At 44.3% G+C, this 19,685-nt stretch overlaps 28 non-coding genes and 2 pseudogenes across 28 annotated transcripts; all 30 read left to right on the top strand.

Moving 5' to 3' along the window:
- Nucleotides 1-10: 10 nt before the first annotated feature.
- On the top strand, nt 11-123 carry LOC128427718 (U5 spliceosomal RNA). The gene has a single exon (XR_008333573.1). It is a non-coding gene; the product is annotated as a U5 spliceosomal RNA (small nuclear RNA).
- A 5,469-nt stretch (nt 124-5,592) lies between these two features.
- On the top strand, nt 5,593-5,775 carry LOC128427662 (U2 spliceosomal RNA). Its single transcript, XR_008333523.1, has one exon. It is a non-coding gene; the product is annotated as a U2 spliceosomal RNA (small nuclear RNA).
- A 506-nt stretch (nt 5,776-6,281) lies between these two features.
- Nucleotides 6,282-6,394, top strand: LOC128427717 (U5 spliceosomal RNA). The gene has a single exon (XR_008333572.1). It is a non-coding gene; the product is annotated as a U5 spliceosomal RNA (small nuclear RNA).
- Nucleotides 6,395-6,574: 180 nt separating this feature from the next.
- LOC128427562 (U2 spliceosomal RNA) lies at nt 6,575-6,766 on the top strand. The gene has a single exon (XR_008333455.1). It is a non-coding gene; the product is annotated as a U2 spliceosomal RNA (small nuclear RNA).
- Nucleotides 6,767-7,272: 506 nt separating this feature from the next.
- Nucleotides 7,273-7,385, top strand: LOC128427768 (U5 spliceosomal RNA). The gene has a single exon (XR_008333617.1). It is a non-coding gene; the product is annotated as a U5 spliceosomal RNA (small nuclear RNA).
- A 180-nt stretch (nt 7,386-7,565) lies between these two features.
- On the top strand, nt 7,566-7,757 carry LOC128427557 (U2 spliceosomal RNA). The gene has a single exon (XR_008333450.1). It is a non-coding gene; the product is annotated as a U2 spliceosomal RNA (small nuclear RNA).
- Nucleotides 7,758-8,263: 506 nt separating this feature from the next.
- Nucleotides 8,264-8,376, top strand: LOC128427716 (U5 spliceosomal RNA). Its single transcript, XR_008333571.1, has one exon. It is a non-coding gene; the product is annotated as a U5 spliceosomal RNA (small nuclear RNA).
- A 180-nt stretch (nt 8,377-8,556) lies between these two features.
- Nucleotides 8,557-8,748, top strand: LOC128427447 (U2 spliceosomal RNA). The gene has a single exon (XR_008333350.1). It is a non-coding gene; the product is annotated as a U2 spliceosomal RNA (small nuclear RNA).
- Nucleotides 8,749-9,254: 506 nt separating this feature from the next.
- LOC128427772 (U5 spliceosomal RNA) lies at nt 9,255-9,367 on the top strand. Its single transcript, XR_008333621.1, has one exon. It is a non-coding gene; the product is annotated as a U5 spliceosomal RNA (small nuclear RNA).
- A 180-nt stretch (nt 9,368-9,547) lies between these two features.
- On the top strand, nt 9,548-9,739 carry LOC128427449 (U2 spliceosomal RNA). The gene has a single exon (XR_008333352.1). It is a non-coding gene; the product is annotated as a U2 spliceosomal RNA (small nuclear RNA).
- A 506-nt stretch (nt 9,740-10,245) lies between these two features.
- LOC128427899 (U5 spliceosomal RNA) lies at nt 10,246-10,358 on the top strand. The gene has a single exon (XR_008333736.1). It is a non-coding gene; the product is annotated as a U5 spliceosomal RNA (small nuclear RNA).
- A 180-nt stretch (nt 10,359-10,538) lies between these two features.
- On the top strand, nt 10,539-10,730 carry LOC128427602 (U2 spliceosomal RNA). Its single transcript, XR_008333490.1, has one exon. It is a non-coding gene; the product is annotated as a U2 spliceosomal RNA (small nuclear RNA).
- A 506-nt stretch (nt 10,731-11,236) lies between these two features.
- LOC128427767 (U5 spliceosomal RNA) lies at nt 11,237-11,349 on the top strand. Its single transcript, XR_008333616.1, has one exon. It is a non-coding gene; the product is annotated as a U5 spliceosomal RNA (small nuclear RNA).
- A 180-nt stretch (nt 11,350-11,529) lies between these two features.
- Nucleotides 11,530-11,721, top strand: LOC128427522 (U2 spliceosomal RNA). The gene has a single exon (XR_008333418.1). It is a non-coding gene; the product is annotated as a U2 spliceosomal RNA (small nuclear RNA).
- Nucleotides 11,722-12,235: 514 nt separating this feature from the next.
- On the top strand, nt 12,236-12,348 carry LOC128427894 (U5 spliceosomal RNA). Its single transcript, XR_008333732.1, has one exon. It is a non-coding gene; the product is annotated as a U5 spliceosomal RNA (small nuclear RNA).
- A 180-nt stretch (nt 12,349-12,528) lies between these two features.
- On the top strand, nt 12,529-12,700 carry LOC128427648 (uncharacterized; annotated as a pseudogene).
- Nucleotides 12,701-13,215: 515 nt separating this feature from the next.
- Nucleotides 13,216-13,328, top strand: LOC128427766 (U5 spliceosomal RNA). Its single transcript, XR_008333615.1, has one exon. It is a non-coding gene; the product is annotated as a U5 spliceosomal RNA (small nuclear RNA).
- A 180-nt stretch (nt 13,329-13,508) lies between these two features.
- Nucleotides 13,509-13,700, top strand: LOC128427521 (U2 spliceosomal RNA). Its single transcript, XR_008333417.1, has one exon. It is a non-coding gene; the product is annotated as a U2 spliceosomal RNA (small nuclear RNA).
- A 506-nt stretch (nt 13,701-14,206) lies between these two features.
- On the top strand, nt 14,207-14,323 carry LOC128427892 (U5 spliceosomal RNA). The gene has a single exon (XR_008333730.1). It is a non-coding gene; the product is annotated as a U5 spliceosomal RNA (small nuclear RNA).
- Nucleotides 14,324-14,499: 176 nt separating this feature from the next.
- Nucleotides 14,500-14,691, top strand: LOC128427519 (U2 spliceosomal RNA). Its single transcript, XR_008333416.1, has one exon. It is a non-coding gene; the product is annotated as a U2 spliceosomal RNA (small nuclear RNA).
- A 514-nt stretch (nt 14,692-15,205) lies between these two features.
- LOC128427891 (U5 spliceosomal RNA) lies at nt 15,206-15,322 on the top strand. The gene has a single exon (XR_008333729.1). It is a non-coding gene; the product is annotated as a U5 spliceosomal RNA (small nuclear RNA).
- Nucleotides 15,323-15,498: 176 nt separating this feature from the next.
- On the top strand, nt 15,499-15,670 carry LOC128427655 (uncharacterized; annotated as a pseudogene).
- Nucleotides 15,671-16,184: 514 nt separating this feature from the next.
- LOC128427764 (U5 spliceosomal RNA) lies at nt 16,185-16,297 on the top strand. The gene has a single exon (XR_008333614.1). It is a non-coding gene; the product is annotated as a U5 spliceosomal RNA (small nuclear RNA).
- A 180-nt stretch (nt 16,298-16,477) lies between these two features.
- Nucleotides 16,478-16,669, top strand: LOC128427607 (U2 spliceosomal RNA). The gene has a single exon (XR_008333495.1). It is a non-coding gene; the product is annotated as a U2 spliceosomal RNA (small nuclear RNA).
- Nucleotides 16,670-17,175: 506 nt separating this feature from the next.
- On the top strand, nt 17,176-17,288 carry LOC128427763 (U5 spliceosomal RNA). The gene has a single exon (XR_008333613.1). It is a non-coding gene; the product is annotated as a U5 spliceosomal RNA (small nuclear RNA).
- A 180-nt stretch (nt 17,289-17,468) lies between these two features.
- LOC128427518 (U2 spliceosomal RNA) lies at nt 17,469-17,660 on the top strand. The gene has a single exon (XR_008333415.1). It is a non-coding gene; the product is annotated as a U2 spliceosomal RNA (small nuclear RNA).
- A 514-nt stretch (nt 17,661-18,174) lies between these two features.
- On the top strand, nt 18,175-18,291 carry LOC128427890 (U5 spliceosomal RNA). The gene has a single exon (XR_008333728.1). It is a non-coding gene; the product is annotated as a U5 spliceosomal RNA (small nuclear RNA).
- Nucleotides 18,292-18,467: 176 nt separating this feature from the next.
- LOC128427630 (U2 spliceosomal RNA) lies at nt 18,468-18,659 on the top strand. Its single transcript, XR_008333516.1, has one exon. It is a non-coding gene; the product is annotated as a U2 spliceosomal RNA (small nuclear RNA).
- Nucleotides 18,660-19,173: 514 nt separating this feature from the next.
- On the top strand, nt 19,174-19,290 carry LOC128427889 (U5 spliceosomal RNA). The gene has a single exon (XR_008333727.1). It is a non-coding gene; the product is annotated as a U5 spliceosomal RNA (small nuclear RNA).
- Nucleotides 19,291-19,466: 176 nt separating this feature from the next.
- On the top strand, nt 19,467-19,658 carry LOC128427563 (U2 spliceosomal RNA). Its single transcript, XR_008333456.1, has one exon. It is a non-coding gene; the product is annotated as a U2 spliceosomal RNA (small nuclear RNA).
- Nucleotides 19,659-19,685: the final 27 nt, after the last annotated feature.

Raw genomic sequence — 19,685 nt, 5'->3', positions numbered from 1 at the left:
AGGGCCATGCTGACTCTGGTTTCTCTTCATAACGCACAAGTCTTTCGCCTTTTACTAAAGACTTCCGTGGAGAGGAACAAACTAGAGTTGAATCTATTTTTGGCAGGCTTTGCTTTATGGCTGAGCCTTATGAAATTGTGAAAAGTCATACATATGTTATTGTTTTTGTATTAATGACCTATTGTATATTTGTGTTTGTTTATTTAATATTTTCATATATATATATTTTTTCTATTTTACTATTTGACTTATTCCTAGTTATTATTTTTCCTTTATTGTTTACCTTTGTGTGTCTATATACATTGACAGGTATGAGTACATGTGAATATATATGTTGTTATTGATTACTGTAACATTGATCTGTACCTTGCTACATTTCTCAGTAAAATAAAAAGTTGATCACAAAAAAAAAATGAAATTGTGAAAAGTCAAAGAATTGTCTAGGTCAGAAATCAAGTGTCCACAAAGGAGAGCTTAGGCGGACGTGATGAGCAGCAGCCATTGTTATGCACACCTACAAACGGGGTACCACAGCAAGGGAGATTTGCGCCAAGAGCTTGGCGTGGACATCCAACACTTGTGGATTATCGCTTCTCGGCCTTTTGGCTAAGATCTAGCCAGGTGAGAAGGGATTGCGGACGTGGATTGTCATAATGACGTCAGCAACAGTTTCACAGCAGGTACTTCCCGTGCTGAAAAATACTTTGAGATTCATTTGGAAGAGTACAGAAGTTTTTTTGGAGAGGAGAGATTTTGGATCTAATATTCTTTTTGGAGCCTTGTCCCTCAAGATAGATGATCTCCTCTGCTTGCAGAGAAATGCCACTGACCGTTTTTTTGACGTTACGTTCTACAATCTAACCAAGATGGAGGAAACGAAAAGGTTGGCGGATCGTTTGGCTGATGGACCACTGAGGGAGTACCAGATGCAAAGCCTTTGCCGAACAGGTGAGCGGGTTATCACAATCCACAACTATAATCCCTGGGTAACTGAAGAAGCAACCAGATACTTCCTTTCTAAGCATGTGACAGTGATTTCGAGCATGAGGGAAATCAGGGACTCTCTTGACCTTTGGACTGGAAAAAGGCAATGTCGTGTACGGCTGAAGGAAGACAAAGATGGTCACGATGGCTTCCACCACCCCCCTGCCTCCTTCACCATTGGCACAAATAGAGGATATCTGTACTACTTGGGCCAGCCTCTTTACTGCAGAAAATGCATGGACTTTGGTCACACAGCAGAATCCTGCACGCAGGTGAGGTGCAGAAACTGCAAGGGTCTAGGACACAAAATGGAGACTTGCGACCGTCCCAGAAAGTGCAATCTTTGTGGCTCTGAAGGACATCTAATTAAGCACTGCCCTGAGGTCCGCTCCTCTTATGCGAACATTGTAAGGCGGCCAATGCGCGAAGAACCTGACGCCTCCTCCTCCCTGAGAGCAATAAACGAAGTGATTGATCAAATGTTTGGTGACAATGAGATTGAGGCAAATGTGGTCGATCCACCTGAACGAGCACCTCCTCCAGAGAAGAAGAAGGGGGAAGAGACTGCAACCTCAGAAGAGAGCCCACCTGTTCCTGAGTGGACCACAGTGGAAAGCAGAGGAGGCAAGGGAAAAAAAAGGAGGATCGAGACAAGCGCTGTGCCCCTGGGAGTGGAAAGCGTGTTCAGTGTTCTTTCTGGGGTTGTGGAGGAGTCGCAGGAGGAAGGGGAGATGGAGGGGCTGCAGGTGAACAGCGACCAGGATGTGGAGGCTGCAGCCAGGGTGGATGGGCTGGAGGGTGGAGAACATGGACAAATTTCAGTGCAGACTGAGGTGACAGACTCTGACGGCAGCATGCCCCCGTCTGGGTGTGTACTGGTGGAGTCCCTGGCTCCGAACACGGCCAACTCCGACAGGGATTTTGTTTCAGAGCAATGCTCATTGCCTCCAGAGGGTAACATTCACAACTCAGGGCACTCGGTGCCCGAGGAAGAGACACATAGGGAAGGCATTTGAAATTGAATGTGAAGTTAAAAATTATGATGGTTTGTTTGTCTGTTTTCTTTGTCCCATTCCTCATTTACCAGGATGTCCTCATTACATATAATTTCCCTAAATGTTAGAGGTTTGAGGAACAAGGCCAAAAGGGAAGTGGTCTTTTCTCATTTATGTTCAATTAACTTTTCTTTATGCCTTATGCAAGAGGTCCACTTGAAAAATGAAGATGACGTGAACCTATTCTCAAAAGAGTGGACCAAAGGCGAATCTAGGTGGAGCATTGGGGGTGTCCATTCATCTGGGGTGGGAACACTATGTGGGAATAATGAAGTTCAAGTGGTTGGCAGTTTTTCAGTAGTACAGGGGAGGGTTTTGGTTACAGATATTGACTGGAAGGGAAAGGAGTTAAGAGTTATTAACATATATGCCCACTCTTCTCCCAAGGAGAGAAGGGAGCTTTTTCTTAGTCTGGACACTGTCTTCATGACCAACCGCCATGTGGTAATTGGAGGAGACTTCAATTCCCAAAGTGAGGGCAGCAAGGCCGAGGCCAGTTTAATAAATATTGTAACCAAGTATAATTTGGTGGACTCGTATAAAAAAGCTAACCCAGACGATCTTGGCTTCACATGGTCAAATAGTAGAGGGGCGAAGAGTAGGATAGACTATATATTTTGTCCGGTAGAATTTAAGGTGACAGGGGCGAAAGTATCACCGGTTTTTTACACAGATCACAACATGCTCTCAGTAAAACTAACCTCAAAGATGATCAAAAGTGGTAAAGGGTACTGGAAATTAAACAACAATATTCTAGAGGTCCAGCAGTTTAGGGTAGCTCTTAAGTGGTTTCTAAAAGAGTGCCTTCATATGAGGGTATTTTATGATAATGTCTGTGAATGGTGGGAAAACACAAAGCTGCGTATCAGATACTACACACAGAACTATTCAAAAGAATCTAGGAAAGACGAATTTAAAGTATACTACCGACTGCAAAAAGCCGTAAATAAATTAATGGAACAGAGAAATGCAGGTGGACGAATTGATAAGGACTTGCTGAAACACTTGCAAAATAAACAGAGATTGTTTTTTCACAACAGAGCAGAGGCTTATAAATTCCGGTGTCTTAGAGAGAAGTGGGAGAGTGACGAAAAGTGTTCCCCCTACTTCTTTAGACAGTCCAAAGCACAGGCAAAGAGGAGGAGTATAGTTTCCGTTTTAAATGATACAGGTGAGGAGATTAACGATCCTGATGGTATTGCTCAAGTTATCTCTAATCATTTTTCTACGTTTTTTAGTGCAGAAAAGGTTAACTACATGAAAGGTACAACATTGTTAGATAATATAGACAGATTCATACCTGAAGATCTGAGAACAGAGTTAGATAAAGATTTTACTTTAGAAGAAATCCTGAGGGCAACCATGTCTTTGAAAAAGGGCAAGGTGCCAGGAATAGATGGGATCACAAAAGAATTTTATATAATATTTTGGGAAGACATTGGGCCATGGCTGTTAGAGTTGTTCACTTATATATGTACATCTGGGATTATGGGGGAATCCATGAGAAAAGGGGTGATATCCCTGCTGTTTAAAAAAGGTGATGTCAACAAAATATCAAACTACAGGCCTCTAACAATGCTTTGTACAGATTATAAGATTTTTAGTAAGGTTTTGACAAACCGTTTGGTGTCCTTTCTACCCTTAATCATCGGCTCAGATCAGACATGTGCAGTACCTGGCAGGCAATTGAACTGGAATTTACAAATGCATAGAGATTTATTATCTTATTCTCAGGACAGAAATATGCCACTAATTGTCCTCAGTCTTGACCAGGAAAAAGCTTTTGACAGAGTTGATCACCAATTTTTGTTTAGGACACTAAAGAAATTTGGCTTCGGTGTTAGATTCAGGAGCTGGTTGAAGATTTTATACACAGAAGTTGGAAGCAGTGTTAATGTTAATGGCAACCTTGGTGAGTTCTTTAAACAAACAAGAGGGGTCAGACAGGGATGTCCAGCATCAGCCCCCTTGTATGTGGTATTCATTGAAACGCTAGCATGTGCAATTAGGAAAAATGTTAACATCAAGGGTATACAGCTGCCTGGTGGGGAATCTTTGACCATATCCCAGTATGCAGATGACACTGTACTGTACTTAAAAGATGATTTCTGTCTGCAGGAAGCTATGCAGGTCATCGACACATTCTCAGTTGCTTCGGGTTCTAGAGTTAATACAGGAAAATCCCAAATTAAATACTTTGGAAAGTGGAAGGACAGAGTTGATAACCCTCTAGGGTTCTCTCTGTGTGCAGGGCCAATGACTCTACTGGGCATATCCTTTGGAAATGACAATGATGGAGAAACTAATTGGGAGACAAAATTGGGAAAAGTGCTGAAAAAAATAAATATGTGGAAATTAAGAAGGCTGTCCATTAGTGGTAAGATTTTGGTTATTAAATCTGATTTATTGCCGACATTACTTCATGTGGCTTATGTTTTCCCCATGCCGGCTTTAGTTTGTTTAAAGCTTCAAAAAGCTCTGTTTCAGTTCATATGGGGAGGGTATGAATACATTAAAAGAGCGACAATGTATCAGCCAGTTGAAAGAGGTGGTAGGGACATGCCCAATTTAGGTTTGAAGTTCAAAGTTTTATTTTTTTCAAATATATGTAGAATAATGTTAAACCCACCGGAACACAAATGCCAACCATTGATTAAATTCTGGCTTTCTATCCATCTGAGACCTATTGTGGTGAAATGGGAAAACAGTTTTCCCAAAGCAGAGGTCATGCCAGATCATTATAAAAAAATGATAAGTTGGGCAAAGAAATACAAGGAGTGTTGGAAGAGAGATGCAGTAGTTAATCACAAAAAGCTGTATGCAACGTTGATTGCTAAGTTCGACCCTAAAGATGGTTTGCATGTTCATAGTGATGTGTGGAGAAGAACCCAATGCAAGAGTCTAGAAAACAGATTAAGAGATTTTAATTGGTTGGTGCTTCACAGGAAATTACCTGTGAGGAATACGCTATTTAATCACAATTTAACATTAAATAAGATATGCCCAAGACCTGGATGCAATGGGGTAGAAACTGTGGAACATGCATTATTTGAATGTCCCTTTGCAAAACAATTGTGGAAGAAATTGGGCCAAAGATTCGGTTTTCTAAAAGAGGTGAATTGGAAAAAAGTTCAGTTCATGGATTTTAGGTTAGAGGGGGACAAAGGTGTGTGCAAAGCCTTAGAACTTGCAACAATTGTGAAGGCTAAGCTATGGGAGGTAAGATGTAGTATAATAAATGAGACGGAAAAGTGGTCGATAGAAAACACTATACAAAGTATTGAGGACATCATGCGGAGAAAACTTAAAATGGAGGCGAGCAAATGGGGCATCGACTCAATTAAAGATCGATGGAAAGATATTTTTGACAATTTGTAGACTGTCCCAGGCCTCCTAACATACAAGACTGAACTCATGAAGAGTCTTTCTTGATTGTATAGTAATTCCTCTTATTTTATTTTAATCCGATAGAATCCTGGAGTTCTTAAGGTGTGGAGAGCTGTTAATCCTTGTATTGTAAAGTATTGTTCTGCTCATGAGTGAATAAAATAAAATAAAATTCCAAAAAAAAAAAAAAAAAAATCTGTTCTTATCAGTTTAATATCTGATATGTCCTCTATATGAGGACTACATATTAAGCAGATTTTTGGCAAAAGGAGCAGAAATTTGGAGCTTGCTCCCTTCTCTCCACGCATCGACCTAGCATTGCAGTGCCGCTGGGAACGGTGCACTCTGTTCTTACCTTGTAGAAAAGCAAACAATTGTGGAGTTTTAAAGGTGAATTCTACACTGGGTCAATGAAACTGAGGGAATGGCCTGGCAGAGTTTGACAAGTGTGCAAAACCGCTCTGATGACTCACTGCCTTGTGAAGTGATCATGCATGACTCTGCACGGGGTCACAATGAGCTTCAACTGGATTCCAAATTGAATCAGAAGCGTTTGTCAAAAACTGAAACTGGTTTTCACTCAAGATCCTCTGGGAGACTTGGTGAGAAAGCAGAGTCAGCTTTTTGGACCCAATGTAAGTGGTTCAGGGATGTATCGCTTAAAAAGGCTTAAAGGCCAATCACTAGTCAGGGCAGGAGCAAATAAAGACTTGTATAATTTTGGTTGGCAGATGGGGGCGTGGTGGGAATGTTGTATACTAGAATCTGACATGCGGAAAGCAAAGAGAGGCCCACCGCGTAGGTGGTGACTGTGACCGAGAGGCTCCTCCGCTGCTCTCGAACAGAGGGCCATGCTGACTCTGGTTTCTCTTCATAACGCACAAGTCTTTCGCCTTTTACTAAAGACTTCCGTGGAGAGGAACAAACTAGAGTTGAATCTATTTTTGGCAGGCTTTGCTTTATGGCTGAGCCTTATGAAATTGTGAAAAGTCAAAGAATTGTCTAGGTCAGAAATCAAGTGTCCACAAAGGAGAGCTTAGGCGGAGGTGATGAGCAGCAGCCATTGTTATGCACACCTACAAACGGGGTACCACAGCAAGGGAGATTTGCGCCAAGAGCTTGGCGTGGACATCCAACACTTGTGGATTATCGCTTCTCGGCCTTTTGGCTAAGATCAAGTGTAGTATCTGTTCTTATCAGTTTAATATCTGATATGTCCTCTATATGAGGACTACATATTAAGCAGATTTTTGGCAAGAGGAGCAGAAATTTGGAGCTTGCTCCCTTCTCTCCACACATCGACCTAGCATTGCAGTGCCACTGGGAACGGTGCACTCTGTTCTTACCTTGTAGAAAAGCAAACAATTGTGGAGTTTTAAAGGTGAATTCTACACTGGGTCAATGGACCTGAGGGAATGGCCTGGCAGAGTTTGACAAGTGTGCAAAACCGCTCTGATGACTCACTGCCTTGTGAAGTGATCATGCATGACTCTGCACAGGGTCACAATGAGCTTCAACTGGATTCCAAATTGAATCAGAAGCGTTTGTCAAAAACTGAAACTGGTTTTCACTCAAGATCCTCTGGGAGACTTGGTGAGAAAGCAGAGTCAGCTTTTTGGACCCAATGTAATTGGTTCAGGGATGTATCGCTTAAAAAGGCTTAAAAGCCAATCACTAGTCAGGGCAGGAGCAAATAAAGACTTGTAAAATTTTGGTTGGCAGATGGCGGCGTGGTGGGAATGTTGTATACTAGAATCTGACATGCGGAAAGCAAAGAGAGGCCCACCGCGTAGGTGGTGACTGTGACCGAGAGGCTCCACCGCTGCTCTCGAACAGAGGGCCATGCTGACTCTGGTTTCTCTTCATAACGCACAAGTCTTTCGCCTTTTACTAAAGACTTCCGTGGAGAGGAACAAACATGAGTTGAATCTATTTTTGGCAGGCTTTGCTTTATGGCTGAGCCTTATGAAATTGTGAAAAGTCAAAGAATTGTCTAGGTCAGAAATCAAGTGTCCACAAAGGAGAGCTTAGGCGGAGGTGATGAGCAGCAGCCATTGTTATGCACACCTACAAACGGGGTACCACAGCAAGGGAGATTTGCGCCAAGAGCTTGGCGTGGACATCCAACACTTGTGGATTATCGCTTCTCGGCCTTTTGGCTAAGATCAAGTGTAGTATCTGTTCTTATCAGTTTAATATCTGATATGTCCTCTATATGAGGACTACATATTAAGCAGATTTTTGGCAAAAGGAGCAGAAATTTGGAGCTTGCTCCCTTCTCTCCACGCATCGACCTAGCATTGCAGTGCCGCTGGGAACGGTGCACTCTGTTCTTACCTTGTAGAAAAGCAAACAATTGTGGAGTTTTAAAGGTGAATTCTACACTGGGTCAATGAAACTGAGGGAATGGCCTGGCAGAGTTTGACAAGTGTGCAAAACCGCTCTGATGACTCACTGCCTTGTGAAGTGATCATGCATGACTCTGCACGGGGTCACAATGAGCTTCAACTGGATTCCAAATTGAATCAGAAGCGTTTGTCAAAAACTGAAACTGGTTTTCACTCAAGATCCTCTGGGAGACTTGGTGAGAAAGCAGAGTCAGCTTTTTGGACCCAATGTAAGTGGTTCAGGGATGTATCGCTTAAAAAGGCTTAAAAGCCAATCACTAGTCAGGGCAGGAGCAAATATAGACTTGTATAATTTTGGTTGGCAGATGGGGGCGTGGTGGGAATGTTGTATACTAGAATCTGACATGCGGAAAGCAAAGAGAGGCCCACCGCGTAGGTGGTGACTGTGACCGAGAGGCTCCTCCGCTGCTCTCGAACAGAGGGCCATGCTGACTCTGGTTTCTCTTCATAACGCACAAGTCTTTCGCCTTTTACTAAAGACTTCCGTGGAGAGGAACAAACTAGAGTTGAATCTATTTTTGGCAGGCTTTGCTTTATGGCTGAGCCTTATGAAATTGTGAAAAGTCAAAGAATTGTCTAGGTCAGAAATCAAGTGTCCACAAAGGAGAGCTTAGGCGGAGGTGATGAGCAGCAGCCATTGTTATGCACACCTACAAACGGGGTACCACAGCAAGGGAGATTTGCGCCAAGAGCTTGGCGTGGACATCCAACACTTGTGGATTATCGCTTCTCGGCCTTTTGGCTAAGATCAAGTGTAGTATCTGTTCTTATCAGTTTAATATCTGATATGTCCTCTATATGAGGAGTACATATTAAGCAGATTTTTGGCAAGAGGAGCAGAAATTTGGAGCTTGCTCCCTTCTCTCCACGCATCGACCTAGCATTGCAGTGCCGCTGGGAACGGTGCACTCTGTTCTTACCTTGTAGAAAAGCAAACAATTGTGGAGTTTTAAAGGTGAATTCTACACTGGGTCAATGGAACTGAGGGAATGGCCTGGCAGAGTTTGACAAATGTGCAAAACCGCTCTGATGACTCACTGCCTTGTGAAGTGATCATGCATGACTCTGCACGGGGTCACAATGAGCTTCAACTGGATTCCAAATTGAATCAGAAGCGTTTGTCAAGAACTGAAACTGGTTTTCACTCAAGATCCTCTGGGAGACTTGGTGAGAAAGCAGAGTCAGCTTTTTGGACCCAATGTAATTGGTTCAGGGATGTATCGCTTAAAAAGGCTTAAAAGCCAATCACTAGTCAGGGCAGGAGCAAATAAAGACTTGTAAAATTTTGGTTGGCAGATGGCGGCGTGGTGGGAATGTTGAATACTAGAATCTGACATGCGGAAAGCAAAGAGAGGCCCACCGCGTAGGTGGTGACTGTGACCGAGAGGCTCCACCGCTGCTCTCGAACAGAGGGCCATGCTGACTCTGGTTTCTCTTCATAACGCACAAGTCTTTCGCCTTTTACTAAAGACTTCCGTGGAGAGGAACAAACATGAGTTGAATCTATTTTTGGCAGGCTTTGCTTTATGGCTGAGCCTTGTGAAATTGTGAAAAGTCAAAGAATTGTCTAGGTCAGAAATCAAGTGTCCACAAAGGAGAGCTTAGGCGGAGGTGATGAGCAGCAGCCATTGTTATGCACACCTACAAACGGGGTACCACAGCAAGGGAGATTTGCGCCAAGAGCTTGCCGTGGACATCCAACACTTGTGGATTATCGCTTCTCGGCCTTTTGGCTAAGATCAAGTGTAGTATATGTTCTTATCAGTTTAATATCTGATATGTCCTCTATATGAGGACTACATATTAAGCAGATTTTTGGCAAGAGGAGCAGAAATTTGGAGCTTGCTCCCTTCTCTCCACGCATCGACCTAGCATTGCAGTGCCGCTGGGAACGGTGCACTCTGTTCTTACCTTGTAGAAAAGCAAACAATTGTGGAGTTTTAAAGGTGAATTCTACACTGGGTCAACGAAACTGAGGGAATGGCCTGGCAGAGTTTGACAAGTGTGCAAAACCGCTCTGATGACTCACTGCCTTGTGAAGTGATCATGCATGACTCTGCACGGGGTCACAATGAGCTTCAACTGGATTCCAAATTGAATCAGAAGCGTTTGTCAAAAACTGAAACTGGTTTTCACTCAAGATCCTCTGGGAGACTTGGTGAGAAAGCAGAGTCAGCTTTTTGGACCCAATGTAATTGGTTCAGGGATGTATCGCTTAAAAAGGCTTAAAAGCCAATCACTAGTCAGGGCAGGAGCAAATAAAGACTTGTATAATTTTGGTTGGCAGATGGCGGCGTGGTGGAAATGTTGTATACTAGAATCTGACATGCGGAAAGCAAAGAGAGGCCCACCGCGTAGGTGGTGACTGTGACCGAGAGGCTCCACCGCTGCTCTCGAACAGAGGGCCATGCTGACTCTGGTTTCCCTTCATAACGCACAAGTCTTTCGCCTTTTACTAAAGACTTCCGTGGAGAGGAACAAACATGAGTTGAATCTATTTTTGGCAGGCTTTGCTTTATGGCTGAGCCTTGTGAAATTGTGAAAAGTCAAAGAATTGTCTAGGTCAGAAATCAAGTGTCCACAAAGGAGAGCTTAGGCGGAGGTGATGAGCAGCAGCCATTGTTATGCACACCTACAAACGGGGTACCACAGCAAGGGAGATTTGCGCCAAGAGCTTGCCGTGGACATCCAACACTTGTGGATTATCGCTTCTCGGCCTTTTGGCTAAGATCAAGTGTAGTATATGTTCTTATCAGTTTAATATCTGATATGTCCTCTATATGAGGACTACATATTAAGCAGATTTTTGGCAAGAGGAGCAGAAATTTGGAGCTTGCTCCCTTCTCTCCACGCATCGACCTAGCATTGCAGTGCCGCTGGGAACAGTGCACTCTGTTCTTACCTTGTAGAAAAGCAAACAATTGTGGAGTTTTAAAGGTGAATTCTACACTGGGTCAACGAAACTGAGGGAATGGCCTGGCAGAGTTTGACAAGTGTGCAAAACCGCTCTGATGACTCACTGCCTTGTGAAGTGATCATGCATGACTCTGCACGGGGTCACAATGAGCTTCAACTGGATTCCAAATTGAATCAGAAGCGTTTGTCAAAAACTGAAACTGGTTTTCACTCAAGATCCTCTGGGAGACTTGGTGAGAAAGCAGAGTCAGCTTTTTGGACCCAATGTAATTGGTTCAGGGATGTATCGCTTAAAAAGGCTTAAAAGCCAATCACTAGTCAGGACAGGAGCAAATAAAGACTTGTATAATTTTGGTTGGCAGATGGCGGCGTGGTGGGAATGTTGTATACTAGAATCTGACATGCGGAAAGCAAAGAGAGGCCCACCGCGTAGGTGGTGACTGTGACCGAGAGGCTCCACCGCTGCTCTCAAACCGAGGGCCATGCTGACTCTGGTTTCTCTTCATAACGCACAAGTCTTTCGCCTTTTACTAAAGACTTCCGTGGAGAGGAACAAACATGAGTTGAATCTATTTTTGGCAGGCTTTGCTTTATGGCTGAGCCTTATGAAATTGTGAAAAGTCAAATAATTGTCTAGGTCAGAAATCAAGTGTCCACAAAGGAGAGCTTAGGCGGAGGTGATGAGCAGCAGCCATTGTTATGCACACCTTCAAACGGGGTACCACAGCAAGGGAGATTTGCGCCAAGAGCTTGGCGTGGACATCCAACACTTGTGGATTATCGCTTCTCGGCCTTTTGGCTAAGATCAAGTGTAGTATCTGTTCTTATCAGTTTAATATCTGATATGTCCTTTATATGAGGGCTACATATTAAGCAGATTTTTGGCAAGAGGAGCAGAAATTTGGAGCTTGCTCCCTTCTCTCCACGCATCGACCTAGCATTGCAGTGCCGCTGGGAACGGTGCACTCTGTTCTTACCTTGTAGAAAAGCAAACACTCAAACAATTGTGGAGTTTTAAAGGTGAATTCTACACTGGGTCAATGAAACTGAGGGAATGGCCTGGCAGAGTTTGACAAGTGTGCAAAACCGCTCTGATGACTCACTGCCTTGTGAAGTGATCATGCATGACTCTGAACGGGGTCACAATGAGCTTCAACTGGATTCCAAATTGAATCAGAAGCGATTGTCAAAAACTGAAACTGGTTTTCACTCAAGATCCTCTGGGAGACTTGGTGAGAAAGCAGAGTCAGCTTTTTGGACCCAATGTAAGTGGTTCAGGGATGTATCGCTTAAAAAGGCTTAAAAGCCAATCACTAGTCAGGGCAGGAGCAAATAAAGACTTGTATAATTTTGGTTGGCAGATGGCGGCGTGGTGGGAACGTTGTATACTAGAATCTGACATGCGGAAAGCAAAGAGAGGCCCACCGCGTAGGTGGTGACTGTGACCGAGAGGCTCCACCGCTGCTCTCGAACAGAGGGCCATGCTGACTCTGCTTTCTCTTCATAACGCACAAGTCTTTCGCCTTTTACTAAAGACTTCCGTGGAGAGGAACAAACATGAGTTGAATCTATTTTTGGCAGGCTTTGCTTTATGGCTGAGCCTTATGAAATTGTGAAAAGCCAAAGAATTGTCTAGGTCAGAAATCAAGTGTCCACAAAGGAGAGCTTAGGCGGAGGTGATGAGCAGCAGCCATTGTTATGCACACCTACAAACGGGGTACCACAGCAAGGGAGATTTGCGCCAAGAGCTTGGCGTGGACATCCAACACTTGTGGATTATCGCTTCTCGGCCTTTTGGCTAAGATCAAGTGTAGTATCTGTTCTTTTCAGTTTAATATCTGATATGTCCTCTATATGAGGACTACATATTAAGCAGATTTTTGGAGCTTGCTCCCTTCTCTCCACGCATCGACCTAGCATTGCAGTGCCGCTGGGAACGGTGCACTCTGTTCTTACCTTGTAGAAAAGCAAACACTCAAACAATTGTGGAGTTTTAAAGGTGAATTCTACACTGGGTCAATGAAACTGAGGGAATGGCCTGGCAGAGTTTGACAAGTGTGCAAAACCGCTCTGATGACTCACTGCCTTGTGAAGTGATCATGCATGACTCTGCATGGGGTCACAATGAGCTTCAACTGGATTCCAAATTGAATCAGAAGCGTTTGTCAAAAACTGAAACTGGTTTTCACTCAAGATCCTCTGGGAGACTTGGTGAGAAAGCAGAGTCAGCTTTTTGGACCCAATGTAATTGGTTCAGGGATGTATCGCTTAAAAAGGCTTTAAAAGCCAATCACTAGTCAGGGCAGGAGCAAATAAAGACTTGTATAATTTTGGTTGGCAGATGGCGGCGTGGTGGGAACGTTGTATACTAGAATCTGACATGCGGAAAGCAAAGAGAGGCCCACCGCGTAGGTGGTGACTGTGACGGAGAGGCTCCACCGCTGCTCTCGAACAGAGGGCCATGCTGACTCTGGTTTCTCTTCATAACGCACAAGTCTTTCGCCTTTTACTAAAGACTTCCGTGGAGAGGAACAAACATGAGTTGAATCTATTTTTGGCAGGCTTTGCTTTATGGCTGAGCCTTATGAAATTGTGAAAAGTCAAAGAATTGTCTAGGTCAGAAATCAAGTGTCCACAAAGGAGAGCTTAGGCGGAGGTGATGAGCAGCAGCCATTGTTATGCACACCTACAAACGGGGTACCACAGCAAGGGAGATTTGCGCCAAGAGCTTGGCGTGGACATCCAACACTTGTGGATTATCGCTTCTCGGCCTTTTGGCTAAGATCAAGTGTAGTATCTGTTCTTATCAGTTTAATATCTGATATGTCCTTTATATGAGGGCTACATATTAAGCAGATTTTTGGCAAGAGGAGCAGAAATTTGGAGCTTGCTCCCTTCTCTCCACGCATCGACCTAGCATTGCAGTGCCGCTGGGAACGGTGCACTCTGTTCTTACCTTGTAGAAAAGCAAACAATTGTGGAGTTTTAAAGGTGAATTCTACACTGGGTCAATGAAACTGAGGGAATGGCCTGGCAGAGTTTGACAAGTGTGCAAAACCGCTCTGATGACTCACTGCCTTGTGAAGTGATCATGCATGACTCTGCACGGGGTCACAATGAGCTTCAACTGGATTCCAAATTGAATCAGAAGCGTTTGTCAAAAACTGAAACTGGTTTTCACTCAAGATCCTCTGGGAGACTTGGTGAGAAAGCAGAGTCAGCTTTTTGGACCCAATGTAAGTGGTTCAGGGATGTATCGCTTAAAAAGGCTTAAAAGCCAATCACTAGTCAGGGCAGGAGCAAATAAAGACTTGTATAATTTTGGTTGGCAGATGGCGGCGTGGTGGGAATGTTGTATACTAGAATCTGACATGCGGAAAGCAAAGAGAGGCCCACCGCGTAGGTGGTGACTGTGACCGAGAGGCTCCACCGCTGCTCTCGAACAGAGGGCCATGCTGACTCTGGTTTCTCTTCATAACGCACAAGTCTTTCGCCTTTTACTAAAGACTTCCGTGGAGAGGAACAAACATGAGTTGAATCTAATTTTGGCAGGCTTTGCTTTATGGCTGAGCCTTATGAAATTGTGAAAAGTCAAAGAATTGTCTAGGTCAGAAATCAAGTGTCCACAAAGGAGAGCTTAGGCGGAGGTGATGAGCAGCAGCCATTGTTATGCACACCTACAAACGGGGTACCACAGCAAGGGAGATTTGCGCCAAGAGCTTGGCGTGGACATCCAACACTTGTGGATTATCGCTTCTCGGCCTTTTGGCTAAGATCAAGTGTAGTATCTGTTCTTATCAGTTTAATATCTGATATGTCCTTTATATGAGGGCTACATATTAAGCAGATTTTTGGCAAGAGGAGCAGAAATTTGGAGCTTGCTCCCTTCTCTCCACGCATCGACCTAGCATTGCAGTGCCGCTGGGAACGGTGCACTCTGTTCTTACCTTGTAGAAAAGCAAACACTCAAACAATTGTGGAGTTTTAAAGGTGAATTTTACACTGGGTCAATGAAACTGAGGGAATGGCCTGGCAGAGTTTGACAAGTGTTCAAAACCGCTCTCATGACTCACTGCCTTGTGAAGTGATCATGCATGACTCTGCACGGGGTCACAATGAGCTTCAACTGGATTCCAAATTGAATCAGAAGCGATTGTCAAAAACTGAAACTGGTTTTCACTCAAGATCCTCTGGGAGACTTGGTGAGAAAGCAGAGTCAGCTTTTTGGACCCAATGTAAGTGGTTCAGGGATGTATCGCTTAAAAAGGCTTAAAAGCCAATCACTAGTCAGGGCAGGAGCAAATAAAGACTTGTATAATTTTGGTTGGCAGATGGGGGCGTGGTGGGAATGTTGTATACTAGAATCTGACATGCGGAAAGCAAAGAGAGGCCCACCGCGTAGGTGGTGACTGTGACGGAGAGGCTCCTCCGCTGCTCTCGAACAGAGGGCCATGCTGACTCTGGTTTCTCTTCATAACGCACAAGTCTTTCGCCTTTTACTAAAGACTTCCGTGGAGAGGAACAAACATGAGTTGAATCTAATTTTGGCAGGCTTTGCTTTATGGCTGAGCCTTATGAAATTGTGAAAAGTCAAAGAATTGTCTAGGTCAGAAATCAAGTGTCCACAAAGGAGAGCTTAGGCGGAGGTGATGAGCAGCAGCCATTGTTATGCACACCTACAAACGGGGTACCACAGCAAGGGAGATTTGCGCCAAGAGCTTGGCGTGGACATCCAACACTTGTGGATTATCGCTTCTCGGCCTTTTGGCTAAGATCAAGTGTAGTATCTGTTCTTTTCAGTTTAATATCTGATATGTCCTCTATATGAGGACTACGTATTAAGCAGATTTTTGGAGCTTGCTCCCTTCTCTCCACGCATCGACCTAGCATTGCAGTGCCGCTGGGAACGGTGCACTCTGTTCTTACCTTGTAGAAAAGCAAACACTCAAACAATTGTGGAGTTTTAAAGGTGAATTCTACACTGGGTCAATGAAACTGAGGGAATGGCCTGGCAGAGTTTGACAAGTGTGCAAAACCGCTCTGATGACTCACTGCCTTGTGAAGTGATCATGCATGACTCTGCACGGGGTCACAATGAGCTTCAACTGGATTCCAAATTGAATCAGAAGCGTTTGTCAAAAACTGAAACTGGTTTTCACTCAAGATCCTCTGGGAGACTTGGTGAGAAAGCAGAGTCAGCTTTTTGGACCCAATGTAATTGGTTCAGGGATGTATCGCTTAAAAAGGCTTAAAAGCCAATCACTAGTCAGGGCAGGAGCAAATAAAGACTTGTATAATTTTGGTTGGCAGATGGCGGCGTGGTGGGAACGTTGTATACTAGAATCTGACATGCGGAAAGCAAAGAGAGGCCCACCGCGTAGGTGGTGACTGTGACCGAGAGGCTCCACCGCTGCTCTCGAACAGAGGGCCAAGCTGACTCTGGTTTCTCTTCATAACGCACAAGTCTTTCGCCTTTTACTAAAGACTTCCGTGGAGAGGAACAAACATGAGTTGAATCTATTTTTGGCAGGCTTTGCTTTATGGCTGAGCCTTATGAAATTGTGAAAAGTCAAAGAATTGTCTAGGTCAGAAATCAAGTGTCCACAAAGGAGAGCTTAGGCGGAGGTGATGAGCAGCAGCCATTGTTATGCACACCTACAAACGGGGTACCACAGCAAGGGAGATTTGCGCCAAGAGCTTGGCGTGGACATCCAACACTTGTGGATTATCGCTTCTCGGCCTTTTGGCTAAGATCAAGTGTAGTATCTGTTCTTATCAGTTTAATATCTGATATGTCCTTTATATGAGTGCTACATATTAAGCAGATTTTTGGCAAGAGGAGCAGAAATTTGGAGCTTGCTCCCTTCTCTCCACGCATCGACCTAGCATTGCAGTGCCGCTGGGAACGGTGCACTCTGTTCTTACCTTGTAGAAAAGCAAACAATTGTGGAGTTTTAAAGGTGAATTCTACACTGGGTCAACGAAACTGAGGGAATGGCCTGGCAGAGTTTGACAAGTGTGCAAAACCGCTCTGATGACTCACTGCCTTGTGAAGTGATCATGCATGACTCTGCACGGGGTCACAATGAGCTTCAACTGGATTCCAAATTGAATCAGAAGCGTTTGTCAAAAACTGAAACTGGTTTTCACTCAAGATCCTCTGGGAGACTTGGTGAGAAAGCAGAGTCAGCTTTTTGGACCCAATGTAATTGGTTCAGGGATGTATCGCTTAAAAAGGCTTAAAAGCCAATCACTAGTCAGGGCAGGAGCAAATAAAGACTTGTATAATTTTGGTTGGCAGATGGCGGCGTGGTGGGAATGTTGTATACTAGAATCTGACATGCGGAAAGCAAAGAGAGGCCCACCGCGTAGGTGGTGACTGTGACCGAGAGGCTCCACCGCTGCTCTCGAACAGAGGGCCATGCTGACTCTGGTTTCTCTTCATAACGCACAAGTCTTTCGCCTTTTACTAAAGACTTCCGTGGAGAGGAACAAACATGAGTTGAATCTATTTTTGGCAGGCTTTGCTTTATGGCTGAGCCTTATGAAATTGTGAAAAGTCAAAGAATTGTCTAGGTCAGAAATCAAGTGTCCACAAAGGAGAGCTTAGGCGGAGGTGATGAGCAGCAGCCATTGTTATGCACACCTACAAACGGGGTACCACAGCAAGGGAGATTTGCGCCAAGAGCTTGGCGTGGACATCCAACACTTGTGGATTATCGCTTCTCGGCCTTTTGGCTAAGATCAAGTGTAGTATCTGTTCTTATCAGTTTAATATCTGATATGTCCTTTATATGAGGGCTACATATTAAGCAGATTTTTGGCAAGAGGAGCAGAAATTTGGAGCTTGCTCCCTTCTCTCCACGCATCGACCTAGCATTGCAGTGCCGCTGGGAACGGTGCACTCTGTTCTTACCTTGTAGAAAAGCAAACACTCAAACAATTGTGGAGTTTTAAAGGTGAATTTTACACTGGGTCAATGAAACTGAGGGAATGGCCTGGCAGAGTTTGACAAGTGTTCAAAACCGCTCTCATGACTCACTGCCTTGTGAAGTGATCATGCATGACTCTGCACGGGGTCACAATGAGCTTCAACTGGATTCCAAATTGAATCAGAAGCGATTGTCAAAAACTGAAACTGGTTTTCACTCAAGATCCTCTGGGAGACTTGGTGAGAAAGCAGAGTCAGCTTTTTGGACCCAATGTAAGTGGTTCAGGGATGTATCGCTTAAAAAGGCTTAAAAGCCAATCACTAGTCAGGGCAGGAGCAAATAAAGACTTGTATAATTTTGGTTGGCAGATGGGGGCGTGGTGGGAATGTTGTATACTAGAATCTGACATGCGGAAAGCAAAGAGAGGCCCACCGCGTAGGTGGTGACTGTGACGGAGAGGCTCCTCCGCTGCTCACGAACAGAGGGCCATGCTGACTCTGGTTTCTCTTCATAACGCACAAGTCTTTCGCCTTTTACTAAAGACTTCCGTGGAGAGGAACAAACATGAGTTGAATCTAATTTTGGCAGGCTTTGCTTTATGGCTGAGCCTTATGAAATTGTGAAAAGTCAAAGAATTGTCTAGGTCAGAAATCAAGTGTCCACAAAGGAGAGCTTAGGCGGAGGTGATGAGCAGCAGCCATTGTTTTGCACACCTACAAACGGGGTACCACAGCAAGGGAGATTTGCGCCAAGAGCTTGGCGTGGACATCCAACACTTGTGGATTATCGCTTCTCGGCCTTTTGGCTAAGATCAAGTGTAGTATCTGTTCTTTTCAGTTTAATATCTGATATGTCCTCTATATGAGGACTACATATTAAGCAGATTTTTGGCAAGAGGACCAGAAATTTGGATCTTGCTCCCTTCTCTCCACGCATCAACCTAGCATTGCAGTGCCGCTGGGAATGGTGCACTCTGTTCTTACCTTGTAGAAAAGCAAACACTCAAACAATTGTGGAGTTTTAAAGGTGAATTCTACACTGGGTCAATGAAACTGAGGGAATGGCCTGGCAGAGTTTGACAAGTGTGCAAAACCGCTCTGATGACTCACTGCCTTGTGAAGTGATTATGCATGACTCTGCACGGGGTCACAATGAGCTTCAACTGGATTCCAAATTGAATCAGAAGCGTTTGTCAAAAACTGAAACTGGTTTTCACTCAAGATCCTCTGGGAGACTTGTTGAGAAAGCAGAGTCAACTTTTTGGACCCAATGTAAGTGGTTCAGGGATGTATCGCTTAAAAAGGCTTAAAAGCCAATCACTAGTCAGGGCAGGAGCAAATAAAGACTTGTATAATTTTGGTTGGCAGATGGGGGCGTGGTGGGAATGTTGTATACTAGAATCTGACATGCGGAAAGCAAAGAGAGGCCCACCGCGTAGGTGGTGACTGTGACCGAGAGGCTCCTCCGCTGCTCTCGAACAGAGGGCCATGCTGACTCTGGTTTCTCTTCATAACGCACAAGTCTTTCGCCTTTTACTAAAGACTTCCGTGGAGAGGAACAAACATGAGTTGAATCTAATTTTGGCAGGCTTTGCTTTATGGCTGAGCCTTATGAAATTGTGAAAAGTCAAAGAATTGTCTAGGTCAGAAATCAAGTGTCCACAAAGGAGAGCTTAGGCGGAGGTGATGAGCAGCAGCCATTGTTATGCACACCTACAAACGGGGTACCACAGCAAGGGAGATTTGCGCCAAGAGCTTGGCGTGGACATCCAACACTTGTGGATTATCGCTTCTCGGCCTTTTGGCTAAGATCAAGTGTAGTATCTGTTCTTATCAGTTTAATATCTGATATGTCCTCTATATGAGGACTACATATTAAGCAGATTTTTGGCAAGAGGAGCAGAAATTTGGAGCTTGCTCCCTTCTCTCCACGCATCGACCTAGCATTGCAGTGCCGCTGGGAACGGTGCACTCTGTTCTTACCTTGTAGAAAAGCAAACAATT

The sequence above is a fragment of the Pleuronectes platessa genome, chromosome 21, assembly GCF_947347685.1.
Source record: "Pleuronectes platessa chromosome 21, fPlePla1.1, whole genome shotgun sequence".
In the NCBI taxonomy this organism is placed as follows: domain Eukaryota; kingdom Metazoa; phylum Chordata; class Actinopteri; order Pleuronectiformes; family Pleuronectidae; genus Pleuronectes; species Pleuronectes platessa.
This window is presented reverse-complemented; position numbering and strand designations above follow the sequence as displayed.